The 26,470-nt window shown below is 40.7% G+C and overlaps 1 protein-coding gene across 1 annotated transcript in view; it reads right to left on the bottom strand.

The window, feature by feature from the left end:
• Positions 1 to 26,470, bottom strand: part of KCNU1 (potassium calcium-activated channel subfamily U member 1) — a 344,169-nt gene that overhangs the window by 217,427 nt on the left and 100,272 nt on the right.

Here is a 26,470-nt window from a genome sequence, read left to right as displayed (position 1 = left end):
TTAACATTTCAGCAAACAGAGATGCCTACAATTTGCCAGCAGCACAGGTGTTCCCTTCATTTTCTGCCCACACAATCCAGGTGAGCCGATGAGAGTGCCAAGCTCTCCTTTGGAAGTGATGGAGTGAAACAGCCTGCAACAGTTGTTGGAAGCAACATGAAGTGACACAAGGTAAGAGCTCTTCGGTCCTGCAAATTGCATTGTAACCAGGTACCTAAGTGATGCGGATATGTCATATGAATGATCCTGGTGACACCCGTGGGAGCTACTAATACCTTCTCAAAAATTCCACAATGCACACGGGGAGGAGCAGGGTCAAAACATCATAGATCTTTTGGTGGCGGATTTGTTTTCAGTATGCTGTCGCGGCTTAACCCTAACTGGCAACCAGGACCACACAGCCAATTGCTCACTCCCCCCACGGTGGGATGGGGAAGAGAATCAGAAACTAAAAAACTAAATTGGTAAAAATATTTCCCTGCCATAATTAGGAATCAATTTGTTCTGCCTTCTGCCTCCTCAGCTTCCTTAATTGCTTGGTCCTGACCTTCTAGAATACTCATTGCTCCTGTGATATTGCAGTGGCCTCAGTAGCGGTGGTGGTCAGACTGACATGCTGGGATACCGAGAGGGACTCCCTCTGCAATGGAAGGATTTGAACAGGGGTTCTAATTTAGAACTGTATCCTTTTAGTGACATTACCAAGGTACTTCCTCTCTGGAATACCTCAGTTTATAAAGCTGGCTTTCACTGTATAAACATAAGTTGCTTAATACAGACCTGTGAAGTCTCACACAGAGCACTCAGGCCTCGTCCATTCAGACCCCATTTCACACTTCCCTTTCAAGAGCTGCAACATGCACATACTGCAGAACTCCTTTGGGAATCTCCACTCAACTTTTGGATCTAGTCCTTCAACTGCTCAAAACCAAATAAAAGCAAGATGTCCTGGCACTGAAAGAGTAGATGTGATAAGAGCTGCACGAGTCATATAAGAGAATAAGCAAAATAAAACAGGTCAGATAAGTCACACCAGAGACATGCTTAGCCTGGCGTTTTGTCTCTGTAATTGCCCAGTTGTCAGTGAAGTGCAGTGTGACTTTTCCACTGCTGTCTTTATTTCCCTGGATTACCCTCTTCTTTTTCTAGTTTAATAAAGTTTTTAATCAGAAGAATTTTAACAAGCTAAGTCAGAGTTTCTAATGATATGAATATAACCAAGCTGGGATAAATGTGCTCTCCTGCCCACAGGTGGCAGCATTTCCTTGAAGTTAGGCTACCTTTGCATACCAGCATGTAAAACCATTTTGCTTCCCAGCATCACTGCAGTCTTGGAGAGAGAAAAACAAAACAAAATAGCACAGCAAGGCACATCCCAGAAACTGGTCAGTAAAAGCAACAGCTCATCTTGTACCCTGCCAGCCTAGCTGTCCCATCCCCAGCTGGTGGGGTAGCAACGCCATCAGATGCCACCAGCTCGTGCAGTATCTTTCCCCCTTTCTATTGAAACAGAACATCATCAAATGCTTTAGCTCTAGTCAAGAGTTTTGAACTCTTCTATGAGGAGCACTGCAGATGAATAATGCAATCAGACTCTTCTTCATGCAATCAGGACAGCTGAGTCTAGAAGTAGTGATTTTGCCCAAATTGGTAAAAACATGTGCCCAGGAAAGAAAAAGAAAAAAAAACAGAAAAAGAACAGTGAAATAATAAGTCCAGCAAACAGTAGGTGGGGAGGCAAAGAATTATGGTATTGTAGCCTTTAAATACAGCAATATTTAATGTCTGCTCTTCCCTTTCCTCCCTTGCTGAGCATCAGAGGGGACTATGAGTGATTGGAACCAGTAGGGCAATCTGAATGGTGAGGGTGGTCCCAGGGACAGTGCGTCAGCCGACAAGAGTCATTACTTATGTTTTCATGGAGACTAATATGACAGAGTTGCAGTCAGCTCATCTAAAGCTCCAGGATGCCTGAGCCAAGAACAGAGAGAATTTAAAATAAGTTCCCAAAGGCAAATGGGGTGGGAGGGTGGGGTGAAGGAAAGCTTCACTCTCCCTGGGAGTTTAGGACAGCAGTAGTATCGCCCTCACCCTGCAGATACCCCCCACTTCAGTAATGCAGTGTTACCTGCAGGACTGTAGTCTGGGGACAGGAATTCACCCAGATGACAAAGGGATGTGACACCAGACACTGCAACTTCTGCTCCACATGCATTAGTGCTTCCTTAACGCATTTCTTCCACCTGGTCCCCACTCTGTCTCAAATCTTCTGTCTCTCTTCTCTGAATTTCTCCTCCCTGCTGCTGCAGGGAGGTTGTGACTGAAGATGGCAGCCTTTGCCCATCCATTGTTGCTGAGCCAGGACAGGACAAATCAGCTCACTGTAACTCCCAGCTGATTTCTCAGTCCAGCTGTCCCCAGAGCAGAAACAGGTCATTCACAAATCACAGCCACTCAGCAGGAGTACAGACTGCAAAAAGAAAGTGATTTATTAGCATGTGGTAGCCCGTTGCCCTGTCTGCTGTGACATAAACCAGAAGAGGGAGCATCACGCCACAACACAGTAGCATGATGCTCAGCTGCTGTCTCCAAGAGGAATGTTCAGTGCCCACTGTGACACATCATTTAGCTTAGTCTCTAATCAACAGAATAAAATAATGCTTTTCAGACAGCATTATGGATCTCCTAAATTAGGCTCATGTTCTGGATTTTCCTAATTTGTTACTTGGTAAATTCCTCCAGTGGCTAATCATCTTCCCCTGAAAACATACATACTTTTTTCTAACTCTTGTGCTAGCTCCAGCTTCCAGTGAAAGCTGAATCCAATCCTGACCTTCCAGTCAAATTTCACTTTATACTTTTCTGCTGGCTAGTGGAGCCATCCGTTACAAGAAGCCATCTTCCCTATATTTGTGCTTGCACATTGTGATGGAGTCTTCTCTTTATTTCCTCTTTGATAGCCTAAATGGATCAAGCTCCTTACATCTTTCACTAGAAAGATATTTCCCAGGCTCTGAATCATTTATACAGCTCTTTTATGAACCCTTCCAATTTTTCAGCATCCTCTTTGATCTGCAGACACCAGACCCCGAACCACTATCCCAGTGAAGATCTGGTTAATGGGGGTGGATGGAGTGGTAAGCTTATTACCTTAGACTTGTGAAAGGAAAGATTTGATTTTAAAGTGCACCAGTTTGACTGAGAGGAAAGAAGGATAACAGAGGCATTGAATTGGGGAGACATTTCCTGAAAGGATTAAACTTCTGTCTGGGTAATGAGAACAGCCACAGTCACATTAGACCGGATTAAAGAGAAAGATAAATTCTGCTGCTTCAGAGCATAAACCAATAGCTGGTGGGGACTACAAATAAATGTCTCCTTGGGGTAGATTCTTCTGTAATTGTTCACTGTGGAGAGAGCTTACATCTCCCACTGAAGCAGCTGGCTACCAGCAGACCCAGCACACTGGGATAAATGGGTCTAGAGGAAATCACCCATCTTTCTATTATGTGGAGACACACACACAGATTGAAGAGACAAAGGGTTTGTATTTAAAGATTCAATCCTTATGTCATCTCTCTCTGCTTCCAAGCCTATCTAGGTAAGAAGGCTAAGAGATTAAAGTGAGGAAATGTATTACAGCCTGCATTCCCCCAGCCTCCTTGCCCCTGCAACCTCCATTTGGGATGGAAGGGAAGATACATGCATGAAGGCAACAGTCCCCTTATCCCTGCTTGGTAAATAGTTCCCCCTTTTACTGTGCTCTGAATCTTCCAGGTGCAAAATAAAACAGATTGGTCCAGAATTTGGAAGCAAATGAGCCAGGCTGCTTGCTCCAGGCTTCCAATTTAATAAACATGCATCTATATCTAATGGACAGTCTGTCACTTCCCTTTAATAGAAATCACCTGCTCCTCTAATAATCATTAAACAAATTGACAGCACAATAGCCATGGCCTCTCATCTTAATGCCACCTGCAGCAAGAGTAAAATAATCCACTAATATATTTTCAGAAAGGCCACTATTCTGCCTAACATGAATGCACATACACATACTCCATGTGACATAGAATCAAACATGTCCATGAAGAGAATAAATTGCATAAGAATTCCCTTTATATAGTGCATGTATTTTATTAGTAAGATCATTTCTCATTTTTTCATGATGAGGATAATAATCTCTCATGCCTCCTGCAGTGCTTTCCTCTGCTAGAGCCGGACCCTGAGCAGCCTTATGGGCACCATCAGGCTGGATGGCCAGACATGCCTGCATCTACATCTGAAACGCAGCAGCTTTCCTAACTCGGATCTTTCAGGCCAGGGTATGCTAACACTGCTGAGACCTAAAAAGCTTTTTAAGTCCCCTTTTGGAAGGGACTAGAATCGCTCTCCTACACATCCTTGTCTAGTTGTGGCAGGATCCACAGGGGTATTGGGACTTCTGGCAGTTGACTGTAGAGCTTTCCTAAGGCCCAGGATGGTAACTTTGCAAACAAGCAAGAAAAATACTTCAGGGTTAGATGGAACCCAGCAACAGATAATTCAGCATGCCTGAATAACCAAGGGGCTGTGCGCAGCCTTCCTCGGCCCTCAGAAACAGTTAAGCATTCAGGGAGAACCACAGTCCTGTGTGGACTTTGCCATTTGTCAGACTCTAAAGGATGGTCTTTCTGAGCTCAGACAGTACACGCGGTGCTTTTGAAGCAGCCAGACATATCTCATGCCATAAAATTCTACATTAGTAAATGTAAGGTTGCTTGAGCTTTATCAAACTTCAAGTTATAGGACCCATATCCACATATCCCATATTCCATATCCACAGAGTGGTTTTGGCCACACCTTAGGGTCACAATAAGGGGAAAAAAAATAAACAGAAAATGAACTCCAGTATGACAAAATTCAGATCCACTGGTTATGGAGCAAGCAGGGACAGGAGTTTGCTCTTGAACTTATTCCTCCCTTTGACCTCTGCATTTTGTCAGCATTCTCAGATGCCTGTCTCAAGCATTTGTTTCTCTCTTTGGCCTGGCTCTTGTTCTCCCTCCATACACTGATTCTGAATACAGACCATCAGTCTCAAAGTTCTGCTTGCTATCGGCCTTCAAAAGCTTTCTTATCCACAGCATTCGTTACTGAGGGATACTTGAAGTTAATGAAGAATTCTCTTAACAACCTTATGCAACCAGTTTGATTGTCTCGAATCATGCTGATTTGAAAGTCACGCTGTACCTTATGGGGCCTCTCAAGTCTGATGAGAGTACAAAAAAAATACATGCTGGGAGAAAGACCATGTGCCAAAGGGACAGTGACAGCTTAGCATCAGAGCATTTCACAGGCCATGCCCCAAGGGACACCTCTCAAAGCTTAGGACAAGCTGTTCTACAAAGGCAGGTGCACAGAAAAGTCTTACCCACATGTTAGTAGCCAGAATACCTTAAGGAACCCCAAACCATCCTCCAAGACACCTCTGTATCTAGCCACACGGTTCTTGCAGTGCAGGAAGCAGCTCAGGAGATATTAGTCTTTTCAAAACAGCTCGTTCCCAGAATCTGCTCCCCAGGCTGCTAACACGTGGCATGCAGCACAACCAAGAGCTCATCTGTGTCTCAAACAGGGCACATTCACTAGCTGTCCTTTATGTGCAGAAGCTGTTCTGTGGTTCCTCTTCAGAGGTAAATTCACTACTGTGCTGCGACTATTTTCTGACAGCTGCGCACAAAAGCTTTGTGGTGAATTACTCTTAGCACAAATCAGAATCAACTGTCCTTCACAACTCTCCCTCTGTGGAGGAGTATCCACACACACAAGCATTCAAGAGAAGTGACAGACATAGCAGGACTGGATCTACTCCAGGGCAATTCCTAGATTTAACAAATCTCATGGGGCTACTGATCATCTGATACATAACCTGGGAGTTGGGACAGAGGATGTGAGGAGTCTGAAATGGGTTGTACAGGGATAAATTGGGCCCTTGCTGTTTGTCTGTTCCTTATCTCCACAGTACAAGAGCGTATCAGTCATTTGCAGAGTTCTCTTCACAGCATGCCTGTGTGGGAGGGAAATTGCATATCCCCATTTTCCATACAGGGAGGCAAAACAAAAGGAGTAGTACATGATTTTTCTGTTTCTCCCCCCAAAGTCAAGCAGGGGGTCTCTGCAGGTGAGTGGAATTGAAACCATATCTCCCCAACTTCCCAGGGTCTCAGCTCGCCTCCGTGTATTAGCAGTGAAAAACTGCTCTGCAATCAACCTTGCCTTCCAGAAATCTCAGCTAGGCTGATGGCATCTCAACTTATCTCTTTTTACCAAAGACTTTTTTTGGTTGTTTTTTTGGGGTTTTTTTGTTGTTGTTTTAGGGGGTTCCTACTTTTAGTATCAGTTTGAGGCCTGATTCTTGCTCACTTCATTACTGTGGCATTCATTGCAAGGCACCAGTATACACCAAGAGGTACAATTACATTCCACACATCCACTGAAGCTAATTTCAACAGTGGTATAGCTGCAAATTAAACTCTGAGGTCTCCATGGGTTATTTTCTCTTCTTGTCCCTCCTCATGACTGTCTAGCCTAAATTTGGAGGACAAATACCACCAGCTTTATTTAAAAGTTCTAGAACATTCCCATACTTACAATACCAGAAAATACAGAGATAAAAGCAAACAAGTATCTCAACATTTCTCTCATTAAATACTAGTTTTGTTAGTGCCAGAAGTAAAAACCCCTATTTATACTGACAAAGAATTCTGACAGTATTTCTCTTTTATACAACAAAAACTGAACTGCAAGAAGCCGGAGAGTCTTCCATGCCTATTCACTACTGGCAAATCAAGGAATGGAAGCCAGAACTACTGACTCCCATTGCCTTGTACACAGTGGCATCATTTACTGCTTCCCCATCAAGAACTGCCGTTACTGAGGTGGTGCGAGCATGGCTGACTAGAAACCTGCTGCTCCTGATCCTCAACCCTGAAAATAAAGAATGCTCCTGAGAGGTACCATGACCAACCAAGTACATGTTTGCTCATCACATATAAAGGTCCACCTACACATGCAGCTTCAGGAAGGGTCGGGACATACTGAACTGTCTTCATTAGAAGGCACGTGATTCATCACAGCTGACCCTACTGCTGTATGCAAACATGCTTTTGTAGCACACAAACTAAGGACACCTCCTGGCCCTACAGGACCTGACATAACACATCAGTATCACACACTGATTATGACCCACGACCCACAGAGAGGTTCATGGCTCACAAAAGCAGTACACACTTTTTCTCCATTTGAGGTCTAGCAAAGAAAGCTCTAATTCAACCGACAACCTGGAATGAGGCAAGCCTTCTTCCATCTGGGGGAAGCTGTGGGAATGGGTAGCTGCAAGTAGGAACCAGAAAGGCAAGGGCTGCACAGCCATCAGTTCCTTTGTGTTTAAAAAAATTCCCACAGGTTAAAAATGGGTCTGTGTTTAAGTATCTCCAGTTTTAGAGTAAATTACTCCCATCAAAACCTCTCAGCAACCAAAATTAACAGAATGAGCATCATTGTCACCAAGATGGAGTGGGAGAGGGCAGAAGGGCAGTCACATTAAGAATCAGGTCTCAATCTGAAAAGCGGCGCCACAGACATTATATTGTAGCCTCTATTATTTCTCCCATGTTCCTCTTCAACTCCACCTGGCCAAAATACAGCTTATTAAGTAACAATGCTCTACAGCCCTTGGGATTGCAAAATCCATCAGTATCTGTAGATTTAGTAGCCAGCCCAGCTGCTTTTCCTGCATTGCCATACCTTTCTATCGTTTGTGCAGAGGACTCGGGAGAAGTGCAGTGACTTTAGAGGCAATGGCTGTGATATGTTCACACAGACTTGCTTGAGCAGATTCACATCTGCTGACTCCTGCAGAGGTCACCTTCAAGGGACTCCAAGGTAGCACTGTTTGGGGTTTTTTTTATTTTGGTTCGTTGTTTGTTCCCCCCCGGGCCTCTTAAATGTTTCAGCCTAGGAACCAAGACTCTTGCTCCAGATCCTCAGCAAGCACAGAGAGGTATAATTCAGTTAATTTTGAAAGTCACAGCCATGGAGACAAACTGACCCAGCAGCTGAGATTGCAGCTATATAACTTCATTAATAGTTTTTTTCATCTAGAACGCTAAAGAGCAGGTGCTTGACATTAAGCTTACTGTTTGGGTCAGCCCTTATTTTAAACACCTCTGATAGTCCAAGGGGTCTAACACAGCAAGGTGCTCTCAATAACACACCAGTGGGAGCCGGGCTCTCAGCCCACTCCAGTGTATTTGCAGAGGTGAACACATGTAATGCTTCTTCCTGCTACATGTGCTGATGTTACGATCAAAGTAGTTTGCACTGGGTATAGGTTAGTCTAACCAAAATACATTAGACAAAGATTAACATGCCTAAATGATACATGTGTTCTAATTAGAGAATGTAATCACCTCAGGCTTGATCATTATTGCTCCCTTTATGTTTATCATTTCTGCTGCATTAAGGTCCCTGGCAGTTCTTTCATCTAACTTTTATATTCAAGGACATCAGGTTTTTAATCATTAAACACCTTAAAACACTATTTTTCAGGAATCTTTGAAGAATAATTATTTTCCCAGTATAAACTGTATATCACTGAAGGTTGTTTTAAAAACCTCTCATCTCTGGCTGCTGCACTTATGTCAACAGATGTCTTTGGAAATCAGGCTGTGGGAAAGTAGCTCAGAAAAAAAGAAAAAAGTTTTGTCATTCTCCCTCTATTTTTTCATCTATTTTGTTCTGTTGGAAGATTTCCAACTGAACTATAGGATCTGTCGGGATTTTCATTTGAGACTGAGCCCTCAGGGTCAGTACCACCCCTGATTTGGGTCTGCCTGACACCTGGAACTCATTCCTTCTGATTTAGCTTACTGTTTCTTCTTGCACCTTTCTGCATACATCCAAGTTTTCCTCCCCATGTAGACCAACCAACCACCCCTAGGAAAAAAAGATTTGGAATTGCCACATTATTTGCCTTCCAAAGTCCTCTTTCACAATTAGCGATATGCAGGGAAACATTCAGTAAGAGTTGGCATGACTTTCTGCACATTCACTGCTACATGCATTTATTATGTGGTTAGCTTCATATGATTCTGCAGAATGCATAAATCTGGCTCAGAATATAAAAATAGCCCACTATCAATCTTTCTGTAGTGGGAAATGTAGATTCATTGGTGCAGGTAGAGGGAGCACTGGCAAAACTTTATAGCTGCTTCCATAAAGCTGTCAGTAGTGAAAACAGGCTGGTTTTTAAGCTCAGAGAACAAAGACCATATTGGCACCAAGTCTTACAGCAGGAATACTGATGAGATCGCCCAGCCAGAGGTTTGTGGCTAGGACAGGGAAACACAGATGTAGACCTGTGAGCTCTCTACCAGTGTGATTCCATCAAGTTGGTAAGTGAATGCAACTCTTCTGAATGCATCTATAAAGGATAGTGTTTCCTTTCCTCTGCAATTCCCTCAAAATACATTATGAGTCCTTAGTATGGCTGCCTACCAGATATATATTCCAGACATAATTATTTAGAATTGTATAACACAATGGCCTGATGTTGCACCTCTTGCTTCCATCCATGATTATTTTGCCAGTGTGCCCCTCAAGAAAATATGCCATTAAAAGCACAACAGTAAACTACAAACGTATTCTTGTAGGATTTTATAAGAAATTTGCTTTAAGTTTGCTTTAAGTTTTCAACCAAACATTCCCTGAATGCTCAGCATATATTCAATCTGAATGATATCCCAATACCAAATTTGTGAACTATCCCTTAAAAAGGAATGAAATAAGACAGAATTCACTTTACATACACGTATATAATAGGCTCCAACAGTCAGAAGGAGCCCAACAAGAAAAGAAAAGTTTATAAAGAAGAAACAAAACATCTGAAACTGCTGCAGCCCACAAGGACTCACCAAAGTGATTCCAGCATCCTTTCGGCAATTGCCTCACTTTGTCACCCAAAGCACCGCTGGCAACAACAGGCAGAGGCCCATGGGGAGCCAGCTCATCCCTTTACAGGCCCTAAGTAGCTGCAGCTCAGCTGACACCTGCCCCTCACACCCCAACCTAATTCCATTGCATTGATTTACATGAGCAACTGGGAATGCTTGCTATTGTTCTCCATTTGCCTTCTTTTCAACAACCTTAATTACTAGTTAATCTTTCTATTTCATCTATATTGTTAAAAAAAAAAAAAAAAAGGAGAGAGGAGAAGTCTCTTGTCACTTGAACAAGACAGAGGTAGGGGCTGGAGACCTGCACATACCTGACTACCACCGAACCTTGTTTTGAGATTTCTCATCTTACAGATTGATAAATATAATTATAGCCCACAAAGTTGTCTATTTGCAAGATTAGAAACTAGAAGTTCCCATTTTGAGCCAAATGACCCTCTCATGAGTGAAAACTGAATCAAATTGTCCAGACTATATTTTGTAATTAGAGGCTCAAAACAACTTTAGGACACTATTACCATATGCATTTTTTTTTTTCTCCTTTTGATCACTCAGAGAATTGGTGTGATAACTGCACAGCAATTTGAAAAGTACATGGCATCCCCAGGCTCCAGCTCCCATCTCTTAACTGACAAAGTGACAGCGAATGTGCAATAATTCAACATAAGCATTATGAAAAAACATAAATATTACTGACCCAAACTCCATTTTTGATACAGTTCACAGACGATCAGATCCAAAGCCCTTTGAAATTCATATGAAACCCTTTCAGAATCTGTTTGAACATCACCGGGTTGCACTGCTGTGGTTTCTCTGTAATGTGGCATGTATAGTTTTTGTGCATGAATACCAATAATTCCGAATAAAAGCAGCAACACATCTTTTGAGACTGTGCCCCAGACACAGAAATCAGTCAGTCAGTAAGAGGCAGAATGCCCTTTCTCCCAGCTGGCAGCTTTTACCAAGAGGAGTAATCACTTTGAAGGACATGAATTTTTATATCTAGAAAGATGAAAACCCCACAATGCCCTGCATAACATTCTTTGCTACCCATTGTGCAAATGTATGTTCCTTTCCCAGTCTGGACAGGTAGTTACCGTATCTGGAGAAGTTACTGTATCCACCATTCCTTGATTTCCCATCTCTTCAGATCTATTATCAGAGCACCTGTTTTTCTGATCTGTTTCTGTTCCAATACAGACAGGTCAGACAGATTACTATCAAAAAAACCAGCTTTCTTGTCCAAAAAGGGCTAAAGAGCATTGTTGTGAGGAAGAGGCAGCTTTACACAAAAGCCAGTGGTATCCTTCACTGATACAGTGCTCCGCAGCCTTAGGCAACCCCTGCATTCAACTAGTAGGAGCAAGAGAGACTGTCCCACCTTGCCTCCAAGAAGGAAGTGCCTGTTTAATTATTATCAAGGCTCAGTGATATTCAATGGGAGTTACCCTGCATAAAGTCGGCAATTTATGCCTCCAGGACTGTAACACCATTCAAAGGAGCTAACAACTTCGCAGGTGTGAGAAACTGGAATGCATCTTTTAAGGAGTCTAACAGCTGGAAAGCCCCAGCATGGATATATCATCTGCGAGATTGTTAAGAAGTAATCATGCAAACCAATCACTATAAGGCAGACCAGTGACTCCCTGTAATGGAAATTACATCACTTAGACATGGGCTAAAACACAATACTATGCCTCCAGTCAAGAATTTTCTCTGTTACTAGAAAATCAATTACTTCTTCCAGCCTGGACTGCAAATATCGGAGGTGACTGAGTATCCTGTGATCTTTTTCACTCATAAACTTCTCTCTATATACTAGGTATACCACAGAGGTGGTAATAAAATTTTTATCTAGTGGTTCATGCACATTTCAATATTACTCTCCTGCAATTGAGCCTGGTGAACAGAAAACAAATTTAAATCAAGAGCCCAGGCAGATGCTATCCATATTGCTAACTGCTTGTCATAGGTAGAGATGTATTTTCCATCCTTTGGGAATGGCACTTGTCATTTGTTCTCACTGTAAAGTTGTAACATTTGTCTCCGAGCAGGAGGTGCAAGGTATTCCACTTGGATGATATGCACGCGAGAATGGAGTCTGGTGGTTTATAGCTTGCTTTCTTGTGCTCCTTCCTCCATTTCTCTCCAGCAACACACAAATTCCCTACCCTTATTTTTCTTCTATCTTCATTGCTATAACTAAAGGGCCCGACTCAAAATCCACTGGCTTCAGAAAGATGTGGAGCTAGTGCCGCCAATTGTATTGGGTCTCTTATGACATCTGCAATGATATCCTGAAGACTTTTTAAGGCAGCTTTTGGAGGCAAAGGTAAAAATACACACTTCCTATTGAAACAGGCTGGGGGCAGTCCTGCAAGAAGCACAGGTACAAATACGTATTTTTAGATTTCTGTGATTTATTTTTTCATATTTTCATCAAATATCTTGGTGAAAAGCCTCGGACATTGGGGTTAGAGGTTGAAAACATGCTAACAAAAAACCTGTCTCTCCAAAACAAACCACAACAGAAAACATTTGTTAGGCATAGAAAACAGCTCTTGGGCCAAAAAGCTCCCTATTCCACTAAGAAGCTCAAGCAACTCTTCCTTTATTGCTTTAAATATCTTTCCCTTATTTATGAAGGTAAGCACTACTCTGAATGTTGAGTTTACACAGAATAAATGACTAAGGGACATCACCAGTCCCACTGTCCAAGCAAACCAAAGAACATGTAATCGAGTTAGTTATATCAGCACATGAAATCTCTCACCAGCCTAGGGAGGAATCCATGTCATGCTGAAGCTGTTTCAGGTCCTCACCTGAAGACACAATTTAGTGGTCAAACAGAAAAAATAAGCATAGCTGAGAACAAAGCAACATCAGCTGTAATCCTCAGTTACTTCCCTGTCAGCCATATAAGGAGAACTCACATTATATCACAGCTTATTATATCATATACAGGTGAGCCCTCATCACTTTCCTTCATGGCATTGTGTGTGTTGGACTCCGCCTTAAGCAGACAGCCCAGCATGTGGCAGTCAAAGAGCTTGCTTTAAGCTTTGTCCTATCGCCAAGCAGCCCTGTGAGATGCTCCGCTGAGCCTGAATTGGTCTTGGTTAGAATTGACAACTATTAGGATGCAGGAACAAAAGTTACAGTGCTGCTAGCTTAAGCTGGAAGAGAGTCACCATTGTTCTAACAGCAAGATACGGAGGGTGTAGGTGGCAGAATTAGTCCAGCTGAGTGTCTGTATTTATTTGTATTACAACTATATTCCCCTCATTTTCTTCCCCCCTCCATTGCAGTTTTCAAAGCAGTTTAGCACAAGCTCTACCAGAAAAAATAGTCAGAATAAAGGCATGCTGTCAACGGCATATTTGTGACTGGAAGAATTGGTACCTTCAGGGCAGGAGAAAGAAGAACTATTTCATGTCAAAACAGCTGACCCAAGATAGCTGCTTTAATGCAAAATCCCAGCAAGAAGCATGCCTTTACCTTGGGTTAAATAGTCAAGATAAACTGCAGGGTGAGGGGTACATAGGAGTATATTTTGACTGTACAGGCACTGTGCTTCATTTCTACTACTATTTACTTCAGCCTGGTCAAAGACAGCTGGTACTTTACTGAAAGAACATTAATTTTACAGGGAATATACATTCTGACAAATCAACAATGGCTTAAATTGCCTTTTCTTAGTAGGCCAGTGGTTCTCATACAGAGACAGTAGAAATAAACATGCCTTACTAGATGGCTGTGTTGCAGCCTCAGCCCCATTTCTCTTTAGCCCTGCTGCTGTTACATAAACAGTCATCACAACAATTAACAGTCCCATTTCTTATCAAGAGAATCCTTTTTATTCAAAATAAAACTGCTGAGCTGAACCTACCGCAAAAATTCATCAGTTACCACATCTCAGGGTGGTAACTTAAACCTGAGAAGAGATCATCCTCTAACCACCCCCCCTGCTCAACCCGATGTGGTTTTCCACATCCACATCCCTAACCCAGACCTCTAAAGGAGTTCCCAGTTCTCCTTCAAAGGGGGTTAAGTTCAGAGCCTTTTGGTTTTAAAATGAAAACAAGCAAGAGCAGATGTTTTCCTTGGTTTGTGTTCTCATTTTCTGTTGATAATTTTTATTTTCAGAGCTTCACAAATTAGAACTATTATGCACCAAAGGCTTCATTAAGATTATGTAATTAATTTCACTAATGGAAGAATTTCTAAATGTGGTTTTAAATATATTTTTTTAATGTAGTTACCTAATTTCCCAGGTAACTCCCAGGCTATTGACATTTTGCAAGGCTCACATTTATAAATAGCATATTTCTAATGCACTGAACTTAATAGAATCCTTTTAGAAAACCTATTATACTCTTTAATGTAATGTAAAGTTTTATTACTTTTTAGTAATTACAGTGTTTGTTTTGGAGAATTAATTACCAGCTGGCTTTGACCTGAACAACTCCTCATTCCAAGCTTCTCTCTCTCCTCTAGCTCTGCACTGAGTCTGGGTCATTGGCATAATTACCAGAGATTAACAGAAACAGGTAGATTGGCTTCTGTATTCTCCTGTATACTTGACAGCAAACATATTCCCTCATAAAATAGTCTACTTTGAATTAGACCTTGAACAAGAAAGGTAATGCAATAAGACTGTTAAATGGAAAACAAAATACTGGGTTTTTTCTTTTTACACAGGCTTTAGCGCTTGAAAGGGTATGCAGGAATTCTGCCCAGTATTTTGGATTAGGAAGAGTGAAAAACTTTGAGAGATGACTACAAGGATTTTTACTGTTATTATCATTCTGTTACCACAACAATGTCTCAGTGAGGATCCCATTGTAGTAGGTCTTATGTGAACACTTGTGAAAGAGCCTTATGTGTGTGTCCTGTAGAAAGCTGCCAGCAAGAAAGAAAATCACACTGCTTTTTATAAGAGGGCCCTACAACTGTCCAACAGGAATCTTCCCCTGAAAGGGAAATGCATCCCAATAGAGTTCTTAAGGTGCGTATCTCAGAGCCTTTCAGCTACATTACTACACTTAGGTGACACCTCTGTTTTATTAATCTTCAACAGCCAGGGAAACTGAGGAACACGCGTGTCACGAAAGCTCAAAACTTGTAAGAAAATACATTTTTATTTCCATTCCTTTACACTGTTAACATGACTGTACTCGCATAACTCTAGTAAACTATTTTAACAATATTTTTTCTTGACAAATATTTGGATATGGGAAAAAACCCATGATGTATTTCCTCAGAAGAACTTGGCAGAAACCTGCATCAAGACAGACTGAACACTAATTCCATAAAAGTTTACAACAACTCACATGGCCTTTTTCCTTCTTTTCACATGCACACACACACATATAAACACAGACAACAGCCTCATTCAGTTCTGTAAATTAAAAACCACATGTGAACATATGGAAAGCCCAACATTTTCATAATGGCACAGAATCCAGTAACTGGGTGCCATGGCTTTCTAGCTCTTATGTGATTGTTCAGAAATGAGCTGGTGTATTTTTGAAATCTGATACCAAATGAGTCAAGTTATGCATATGCTGACACAATTATGTGATCCAGGCATAACGACTACCAATTATTCTAAATTTCCAAACTGAGCAATTGCTTACATTATTATTTCTTTTAAAACCCTGCAACCTCAAGAACAAACAATTGCAAGCCATTCTTTGCTTTCCTGGAAGTAGTCTCAAACTTCTTTCTCCTGCTGAGACCATAGGTCATTAACATTGTTAATGTTCTCACTAAAACTGTTTGGAGAATGTGACAAGTCTAATTTGTTACTGACAAACCAGTTGGGAGTATGTTTAAAATGCATCAGTCTTGCTGTTGTACACTTTGAATGGATGTGTGGTTCCTGTCAGGCAGACTTGCTATTTTGTTAAAGACTATCTGTTATTTCATCAATCTTCTTAGCTGGCTACAGAAGGGAAAACCCTTCATTTTGCTTACTTCCATTTCTGCTTTTAGGTTTTAAGAAAAAAGATCTTACCTATGCACAAACACAAGTTCATTAAACTGAGAGCATGTTTTTTATAGAGGTTTAGTTAAAATGTTACAGCTTTGTAGCTGGACATGTTTATATTAGTTTTAGCCTAAGTAGTGAAAGCTAGAGCACTGTAGCTTGTTCAAAGCAATATAAACCCATATCGAGAAGTTAGACAGTAACTCAGGGTAAACAGAAGTACAACTTCTGTGGGCCGCTTCCTATGTCCGACACCTATTCTTCAGCAATATTCCAGACGATTGCTTTCCTAGTAGTCTCCTGAACACAACCGCTCTAAGATGGTAGCAAAGAAGAACCAGAAAGAATAGGTTACGTGGCAGCCAAAAAGGAAATGTGAAGAATCTATCTCCTCCTGCCTCAAGCAGAAGTCAAGTATGTTTTGCTTTCCATGTTGACCCTCTTAAGAGAGATTTTAATAGTAGAACCTGCTAAGATCTGTCTTGCTGAGTTTTTAAAGTTGGTCCCTTTTCACAGCACAATGCCTCTGTTAATTTAACAAGCTAAGAGGGATTTATAGCTCTGACTTAGAAGTTTATAAATTGTTATTGCTTTTCTTGAGTTTTTCATTTAAACCAGTTGTAAAGCTTGGGAATATCCCATGGAGAATGATTTAAATGTGGCCATGCTGCACATCTGTAACCAGAGCTGGCATAACATAAGACTGCTATCTCGCTGAAAATAAGGGGAGAGGTAGCCTGCTGCATGGACCCATGAAAAGACAGATGGCCATTACACCTGATTGTATTGTGTTGTGCACATTGCCTATACTTTGCTGTCTATCAGATATATTGTTTTGTATTAATTGCAATAGTTCGCATTCCTCCTGGCCTCATCATATGGAGGTGAAATTGTTTGGGTTTTTTGTTGTTTTTTTTTTTTTTTTTCCAAAGGAAGACATTATTTCCATCCAGCAGAGAAAGAAGATGGCAGAATGAGAAGGGAGTAGCTTTCAGAGGTTCAGAGACCATTTAGAACCCCAGCACCCCCCAGCAAAGGTGCTCATTTATACCTCTGAAAAGCTGTCCTGCTGAGTTTGAACGATGGCACTCCTGAGGCTACTAGGATATATATATATAAAAAAGCAATAACTACTACTAGGCTGTAGCCTAGTTCCCTTTCTCTTCTTGTGACATCTACCAACGTGTATGTCACTACAGGTGAGGTACACCACTACTCAAACCTCACTATCTCAAAGAGGAAAATGGAATGTCTTAGCGCTGTGCCACTGCAAGCTACAGGTGGCAGGGAGGACTCTCCAAGCTATGGTAGAGTTGGTTGGATGTGCTGGAGGAAGCACAGAACAGGTATGCTCATGCAACTTATGTGTGAACTTTGGAAATTTCTGCTTTCTCACACAGGGTATCTCAGGAGAGTGTCTCAAAGGCAGAACTGTAACCTATGTGCTTGTACAGTACTTTAGCAATGTCAAAAAATACTGAATCCAAAAAATACTTCCACCATCTACAGGATTCAAAGATGCTCAGATGCTTAAAGCTTAATTGCAGTGAGCTTTCAGGATTGTTACCATGAGCATAAAGCCTGTACCCTAAGAGATGAGATATGTTAATGAAGAGGTGCTGATCCTTCTAAGCTTCTTGGGAGTTCAGCCCTTTGTGGAATCAGACCCAGAGGAGCTGTGCAACTCTCTTTGCCTCTAACTTTAAAGCACTAGGAAATAAGTAGCCTTCATACTCTTTATTTTCAGAAAAAAAATGTCAGTGTTGGGCTGGTGCATTTGCCTGAATCAAAACTGAGACACATTAAGGTCCCCTCCACCACTTTTTCCCTTTCTTCTGCAAAATGGCAATAGATCCATTCATGCAAATGTAGAAATAGCTTTTGTTTTAAGCAAGAAAGCTGATGCTGCTAGCTAGGGCAGATATATAAAGTGGATCCTAAATCAATCCACATAGTTAATTTGGGACGACTTACCTTTTAAATATTCCCAGAATCATAAGGATGCCAAGAGCTGATCAGAGAAGATTCATGTCTCCTTCGGTGTAACAGTATTTATGTCAGTGCACATCCTGATAATTACTCAGTGAGAGTTTCAGACTGCCAGAAATACCTTGAGAATTCCCCTATGGGTGCTTCTGTGTAGGAAAAGGAAAAAGTGAATATCAAACATACTGTAGTCAGTTGGTTTTTTTTTATCACACCAGCACTGCTAGAGCCTGAGCCCATTTGCAATTTAGCAATGCTGAGTCTTTCCATCTCAACTATAGCAATCCGTGCCTATTGCTGCCTAACTCTTTAAAAAAATAAATATCAAACCTGTTCTCACATTCTAGCATAGAAGATGCACTTTTCATTTCATGCAGTGAGGGAGACTACAGCTCCATCAGAGCTTTGGTTGGCCTCAGAGCTCATTTGGAGCTAAAAGGCCTATGAGAAATCCATAATGAGAAAGATCTGATAGTTTAGTGCATTCCTGCAAAGAACTGTAATTTGCTAGGAAATGGATAGGATAATATAATTCCTGAGATCAACTGGAGGTTGGTGTGTTAAATTTCAGCTGTAAGCATTGGTACAGAGGGATGCAATTAGGAATGGGTGACACAGTTCAGAGTCAGTCACAGACTATGTGACAGCTCTAGGGAAACGCAGGTCAGTTCTTAATTGAAACTTTAACATTCAGTTAAGTTTATTTTTCATTTTTGATTCCTGCTTCTGGTCAAGATGACTCAGTTCAATGTTGCTTCTTGGGAACATTTGGATATGTACCCCAAACAAACCTCAAAGCACTCAAACAACATCCCATGATACTGTACATGGTACAAGAGCATTGTAAAACACAGTACTTGAACCATAGAACTTACAATCTAAGTAGACAAGACAGGAAAAGAGTGTTATCAAGTGGAGAATTAATTGAGCAGCTACCAGCTTTTTAGCAATTCAGTTCTCATTTAGACAACTAAGCAAGTTAAATTTTTCAACATCCTTGGTCTTCCACTCAGCCAGTTAAACCAGAGCATTTACATTCATCTAGCTAATATCTTCCTCTCTACCTGCTCTGAGAACAGCTTTTGGAGAACTGTCAGAAAAGACTATTTGCTTTGTTCCTCCACTGTCACTCTCCCAGCCTCAGTTCAGTGAAGTTTGCAACAGTAAGAGCAGCTCCTTCCATTCTCTAACAGTGTACGACATTTGCTTAGGCAAACACCTGCAAGACAGAAAAGGCTGTATTAACAGCACTTGCCGATTAGACTGTCCAAGGAGAACAGTGGGAAAACTTGAGTGACTGGGTGATCAGCAATACCGTGAGGCTTTGTCTCACCTTTCCAAGAGAGAAAAAGGCTGATGAGCAAATCACTACAGGGCAAATATGGGGTTTTGGCTCATGATTGGGTGACTCAGTGCTGTTGAAACCAAACTAATATACAAGAAATTACTCAACAAGCTATTTTAGTTTATTTGCTGTGCAGAAATAAGGCACCTTTCTAATATAGAGACTGTGTGTATAGAACATTCACATTATTAATTGTAAAATGAGTTTTCTGCAAGTGAAGTATCATTAGTATGCCAACTCTTTCTAGCTCTAGATCTCAATGTATTAAAGAAAGGCAGTCTGTCACACTGACCCCCAGTATGTGTACTGGAATAACAGAGGCACCAGAAAATTGAGTCACCCAAGGTAAGCAAGTAACCACATTCAGAGAACAAAAAGGAGATGAATCCTAGGTACACATTTCACCAAGCAAGCATCAGTAATTTCACAGATTTAAAATAATGACCACACATACTACCTGGTATCTTATATATGGAGAAGTGCCAAACAATTTTAAGGCAAGATTGACTAGGAAATGAGATACAACAGAAAGAACTATCATTACTTTTTAAGGATGCTACTGCTGCTGTAGGATTTATAGGCAAACTAAATCTGGAAAGACCAGAACTAGTGAATTAAAGGGAAAATGTTGAAATACATCAAACTGATCACCTTGGAGCTAATAAGAAAACATCTTAGAACAAATCCACCGCATGAAGATGGTGAGAGGGGTAGAGAGCTGAACTTCAGAAAAAATTTGTAATGCCAGAAGTGGGGTTAATGCATCTTTAGGATTAATGTAGTCATAATGTAACACTGCAAAGAGAGAACTGGTCATAAATTGCCACAAGGGAAGGAGATGACAAGAGGGAGTCTGTGTGGACTTACTGAATAATAGTATCACAGCATCTGCTATACAATATGGTTTGAACTTTGCAAAGCCCCATTGTATAACTCACTTGTCATTTGGGCTGAGGAACAGATGACAGATCTGCCAGGAGTGCTCAAAAACAGGCCTATTAATTATTTCCCCCCCCCCCCCCCCCCCCCAAAGAGAAGTTTCTAAACCAGCTGTTCTCACTGAGATGGTGTTTCAGCAAATAGATCAGCTGCCATTTTTTCAGAAAAAATAATATATGTAGTAGAATCTAGTAAAAAAAAAAAGTTGCCTAAAAAAAGCAAGAAAGTTCAAAACAAGAACTGTGGCAGCTTCAGTTAGCTTACAGCATGAAATTATTTACAAAACAATGGATAAACCATCACACTGGCAGGGACCAACTGGGCCATCAGGTTTAAGCTTTCACGATCTGTCAATAGCAGCAGTGATACCAGCTATTAAAAAGCACACCTGAAGACGCCTTCCCCCTCTCCAGAAATATTCCAAGACTGTTCTGAGAAAAAAAGAGTAAGATAGAGAGGGCTGCTGCCTGTCTTCCAGTCAGAGTGTGCAAGTGAATTCGGCATCTATTTGAAAAAACAATTATTTGAAAAAAGCGATTGCTAAGTTCACCTGTACACTTAATCTTGGTTTTGGAGTGCTGACCAGATGGGAATCTCTCAGAAGTCTTTCGGTAAAATAAAGTATTCACACATCACACGGGTAATGCAAGATCAATCCAGTACTGTCAACAGCACTGTTACTAAAAAGTGATTGTTGCCTTTGCAAACTAGAAGTTTAGCAGCTGTGCTAATGGTCTGATTTGGACCAGGATATTACTGTGCTTTGACTGTACAAAGACATAATCTATGCCTCAAGACATCTGTATCATTTCTTGTGTTTTAGTTTCCTAATCTTTCTTCTGCCTTAGCTTTTTTTGAATACATTTAAGAAATGCCAATTTTAGGGGGGTGGTAGAAATTGAGACTCAAATTGACAACAGAAGCGTTCATTTCCTCCTTTCACAGGACACACGTAAACACATGGCCACTCAGCTTGCTAGGAAATGCAGCAGTTGAGTCAGAAGCTGAAGTCAGTGGCCATCTGTTCTGGCAGCATACAAGTGACCCCTTCACCTGAAGCCAGCAGCACAAGTAACAGAAAAAGATGGATGGATATACAGCAAGGAGCAGATGAAAAAGACACCAAGTACAATGCATGCAGCCTCAAAAACTGAATGCCACCAACTCCCCTTTAAAGTACGCTCATAATGAACAAATGCAGCAGAACAATAGCTAAAGACAAGTTTGGTGTAGTTATACAAATTTACTGATTCATTCTACCTTCACAGGTATCTTTCTATATGCAAAACTATATCAAAACATATGCAGGTTGCAGTTAATGAGATGAGGACACTACCATGGCACTAAATCAAGGCATAATTTGTTCCCCACAGAACAGATGAAGTTTTAGGGCCCCAGCAAGTCAATACCAAAGTTTGAGGGAGGTAGGGAGGCTTTTTTTAACCAAAGTATTGAGTAAATGAATGGTTATTCACTATAACTTTTTCTACTGAGGTATGGCAGCAGAAACTTCCAAAGCTGCACTAAGAACCACTTGCATGTGTACATGTATTAAGTCAGGAGCTGCCAGTTGCCTACTCAAGTACTAAGCAAGTGATCACATTAACAGCAATTACATCAGGATCCATAGATCTGAAACACACACTTAGCACAGAGGGCAGCCAAACTGTCACATGCATACAGAAAGTTATCCCTCTTGCAATTTCCATCTCTGCTCACTCTTTTCCTTCTTGCTAGAGAACATACTTTACTGATTTCATGTTCCTTTTTCATGCTCATTAACTTGTGCTATTTAGTTCTTGTTTGACATGAAAATGAGAAATATTATCCATGCAACAGATTTCTTCCCTCTAATCAAATTGCTATCTGAAACTAGAGCATTATTACTGCATTGTTTCCAGCTCCTGTTCAGTGATAGCCAGCCCGCGCATTCAGGCTTGAAAGCCTCTGGTTCAGTTAATTTCTGATTTAAGCTGTGCTCTGTTCCATATATGAAGGAATGGAAAATCAGAAGACTTAAAAGAGTAACCTGATTTTGGATCAGAAGTCAATCAGGATCTATTTAATCCAAACCATGATGAAGTTGTAAAATGTTTCAGTGAATTTTTGTTTCAAACCTTCATGCATAGAGCCTTGTCTGGGGCAGAACAGATACACTTAGTTCAGGAGAGTCAGAAAGGAAATGTAAATAAGCACCAAGTTTGGGGTTGAGATAAACGTGTTTATCAAAGGTATTTAGCCACTCCAGCTTTCATTGATGTAGGGTTTAGGCAAATGAATACATTTCAGGATCAAGACGTGTTCTCAGTTCAAATGACTTGTTTTTCCTCTGAGAGATGTATTGTGCAGATGCATATAACACAGCATCATACAATTACCTAGACACCCATGCTTCTGTAGAGGCTTGCACCTGAGTCACCACATTTCATTTCATTAAGAAAATTCATCATCTCCTATTTAAATCTTTTCTGAACTGTCACACGCTGATTCATCAAAAACTTGAGAACAAAGTGTTTTGATCAGTTAAAAAATAAAATACAAGCAAAGCAAAGATACTTGCAATGACATCTTTGATGTTTTATAGATTAAGAGAGCCTCTCATGAATAACAGTGATTTGTGTCATCTCTTTTCTGGCTTTGAGAGTTTTCACTAACTGAGATTAACACCAACTGGAAAATAATTAAACTAGCTGATAGAGTCCGGCCTTCCCATCAGCACTAGTAATAATTCATCAGTACCATGAACAGATTTTTTTAGCATTAAAATTCTGATTCACTGCATTATTCCTCAGCCCACACCACCCACTTCTATTCTTAGTTCCACTGTGTGCAGGAAACAATATTCCTTGAGACAATACCAAGAGGACAAATATTTTATAGATATATCAGTGAGAATCCAACATATTTTGAAACAGATTATCTTGAAGAGAATCTCAATGCACAGCTAAGTTACATTTCTGCCCTTATACCAGAGCCGCACCTCACTAGCAGAGCTACTGGCCATTAAAAAAAACCCCAAACCCAAGAGGTTACTATGACCATATCTTCATTGGATTTACTATTTCAAGGCTTGTGATGCAATAGACAGCAAGACAGAGAAAAAACCAACTCTTTCTGTCAGTGATTCTTGCAGGAAAGATCTGTGTTTAGACCTGACGCAAACCAATCAAAGAGACAGCAGAAGCATATGAATTAATTGAACCCCTGCAACTGAAGCAACTAGCAGCAGTCCCACAGATTTCACTGGACCCTTACCATTATAACTGTAGCAAATCTAAGCTAACCAAAGCAAAGGTGCCTCAGTAAGCTGAGTATTATATAGTCTTTGTTAGAAATGGATTAACCATTTCCTTATCATCAGGAGCCACATTTTACTAGTGCAACATCTGTTCCAAGGAATACATGCACTAGAGACCATGGCGAAGCACCTCAGCACACATGGAAGCCTGCAAGCCCTTGTAGAACCGAGTTTCACAACTTGAAGATGTAGGAAAAAATGAAATTCCAGGTACTTCATAAACCCCTGAACGCAATGCTTAATCCAAGTAATCCAAACGCAATCTTGTTGGCAACCTAATTGTGTTTTCTAAGGAGGAGACTGCAATAACCGTTTACATATAATTGGATCTCTTTATATGTTTGTATTGTGCTTATTTCTGAAACCTTTCAAAATTGAAAGGTCTCCTGTAATATTTGACTCGGCTTTTCACTCTAACCTAAGGGATTACACATTACCTTGCACATAATAGCCCAGACAAATATGAATGTTGTATTAGTACAGATCAGAAGTACAGCCATCCCTTGAGGACCAATAACCAGGACATACAAGAGAAATTGAGGAAATTGCAACAATTTTTAAATTGCTTTTAATTTTGATTTGTTTTTCTTAGGAACCTTTTGCCAGCAAGATCAACTTCTGTTGTAAATGCAATTCAGTGGCGAAAACAAGGGAAGAGAGACTTTACATTGGAGACTATTTTTAAAGTCATCACAACTTTTTCACAGGATATTTTTTATTTGCATCTGGACATTAAAGTGCTTGATTAATAGACAGATTTCAGAGTGTGCATCCCTCACCGATACTACTCATAGCTCTTAATTGGAAACACTTCATTTGCCTCTTACACTCCATTAAGGGTTTCCAGAGGAGTACAGTGACTAGAAGAGCAGAAGTTTCCTGTGACTGAAGAGAATGCACACCCTTGCACAGAAATGACAGAGTTCCTTGTGCAGACAACAGCTAATGTCAAATTCATTCCAAGAAACTATGTTCCCTGACCGTTTCCGCCCCCACCCTCGTGTCTTGTGGCAGATTTTCAACTCCAACTGCCTATACACTCTAGTAACCAACTTTGACATGCAAGCATTACTGCCTAGGGGTGAACTGGACTACTAATTTAAGGATATAGGATTTTGCCAAGCTACATCAACTCAGCAGCCCATCAAGACATTATACTGACTCCAGCCACAGCTACTACCAGGCTACTACAAGCCAGACCTCCATCAAGCTTAAAAAAAAATAATTGTGCAGTAATTTGCAGCATGGAAATTCCTTCTTGAAACCACCACCCCTCCCCAAGCGCTCAGTTCACACAAGTGGAGGGACCAAAACCAGAAGAAACTTCTAGGTTTGTGCACTACATCCCATTACCCAGAACTCTCTCCCTGCCACGACTTGGTTCTTACCTATTTCTTTCTCCTGTACCCAGAGAACATGGTGACAAGTCCTGGAACAGGAACCTGACTGGAATAGAGCAGTCGACATTTACTCTCCCGTCATGGCCCCTTGTAAGTATGCATATCTGCTTGCCCAGTCAGATATAAAATAGACAGGAAGTCAAAGGAAAGCATTATCGGGTGAGATGCATTTGAGACAGGAAGAACACTATTTGCTTAAAAGCCTGCTGACACAGTTGAATCCCGTAATTCTGGATTGCAGTAAAATAGTCTTCCCTAGACTTCACTTTGGAGAAATCCTGATGCATCAGAACAACTTGAAATTTGCAGTACCAGTTCAATCCAGTTTTTCCTACGCAAAAATCTTTTATCCTTGCTCTCTTACGAAACAAGAGATACAGTCTTCAGCGCTATTTCTGACATCTCCAGCCTGACACTTGTAAAGCTATTCAAACCAAGCACACAAGATTTGTCAGAACGGTGACATTTTAAATGAAGAATAATGATAAAATGTCTAAAAGTGTGCTGCAGAAATACTCTCACAGATAGTACTGGCAATTTGAATACAACAGCAAAGTGTTATCATGTAAAAATCAAACCAGAAATTCTTTCATGTACCTAAACATGGAGTTAAATTATGTAAAAGCCGCAAGTACTTTGATGCAGAAGGGGGAATTCACAACTCCTTGTTTTGAGGCTTAATGTATATGGACATTTTGTATTCAGAATTACACTTGTTTCACTTCCACTCTTGACAGAGCTATTTAATGAACAAACAATAGATGGAAAGTACGGATGCCACATAGCCAAAGGAAGAGAAGTCTCTTCTATTCTGTTGAGCTAAATTAGTATGAGTCCTTCTTAAGCATTTTAGATGTGCGCAGTGCTATAATAGCATTAATAATGGTAATTTATTTCATATAGACGAAGATTAAGAAAGAGCTATATGCCAGTTGAGCATAATACACTGAGTTTTGTTATCCTCTACATTCGGTAGGGCATTATACTGGAATCCTGCTGTCTTTTTACAGTGAAGCCTGAATCTTTAACATTCACATTGGTTAATTTCAGTGAGAATTTAAGAGATTTTATGCTGCTTCCCAGTGGAAACTAAGCATGCCTAATGCTGTAACATGGAGCCATATTAGGAAGTTTAAATATAGTTTTCAACCATCCTGGATGCAACGAAAATGTGAGCACATCTAAAGTAACCAACGCCCAAGTTGAAGACAGACTAAATCATTTTGAAAGTGAAAACCTATTGGAAAGCTCCAAAGATACAACTGCTTCTCAGGACAAGTAAAGGGGAGCGGGAAAATCTGAATATGCACACACGCTTTATATTCTGCTGAATTCTCAGAGTAGATATGCCCCTTTTAGGACTGCTACATTGCGTAAGGGCAGATCAAACTGAGCACTTTATCCCTCATTTGTTTCATCATCTCACTAATCCATAATTAAAAATTAAATAGTTAAGTACAAGAAATCCATTAAGTTCTTTAAACAATTACAGCAAAGAGTCAGTTAAATATGATG

This window comes from Chroicocephalus ridibundus, chromosome 23 (assembly GCF_963924245.1).
Source record: "Chroicocephalus ridibundus chromosome 23, bChrRid1.1, whole genome shotgun sequence".
Lineage (NCBI taxonomy): Eukaryota > Metazoa > Chordata > Aves > Charadriiformes > Laridae > Chroicocephalus > Chroicocephalus ridibundus.
This window is presented reverse-complemented; position numbering and strand designations above follow the sequence as displayed.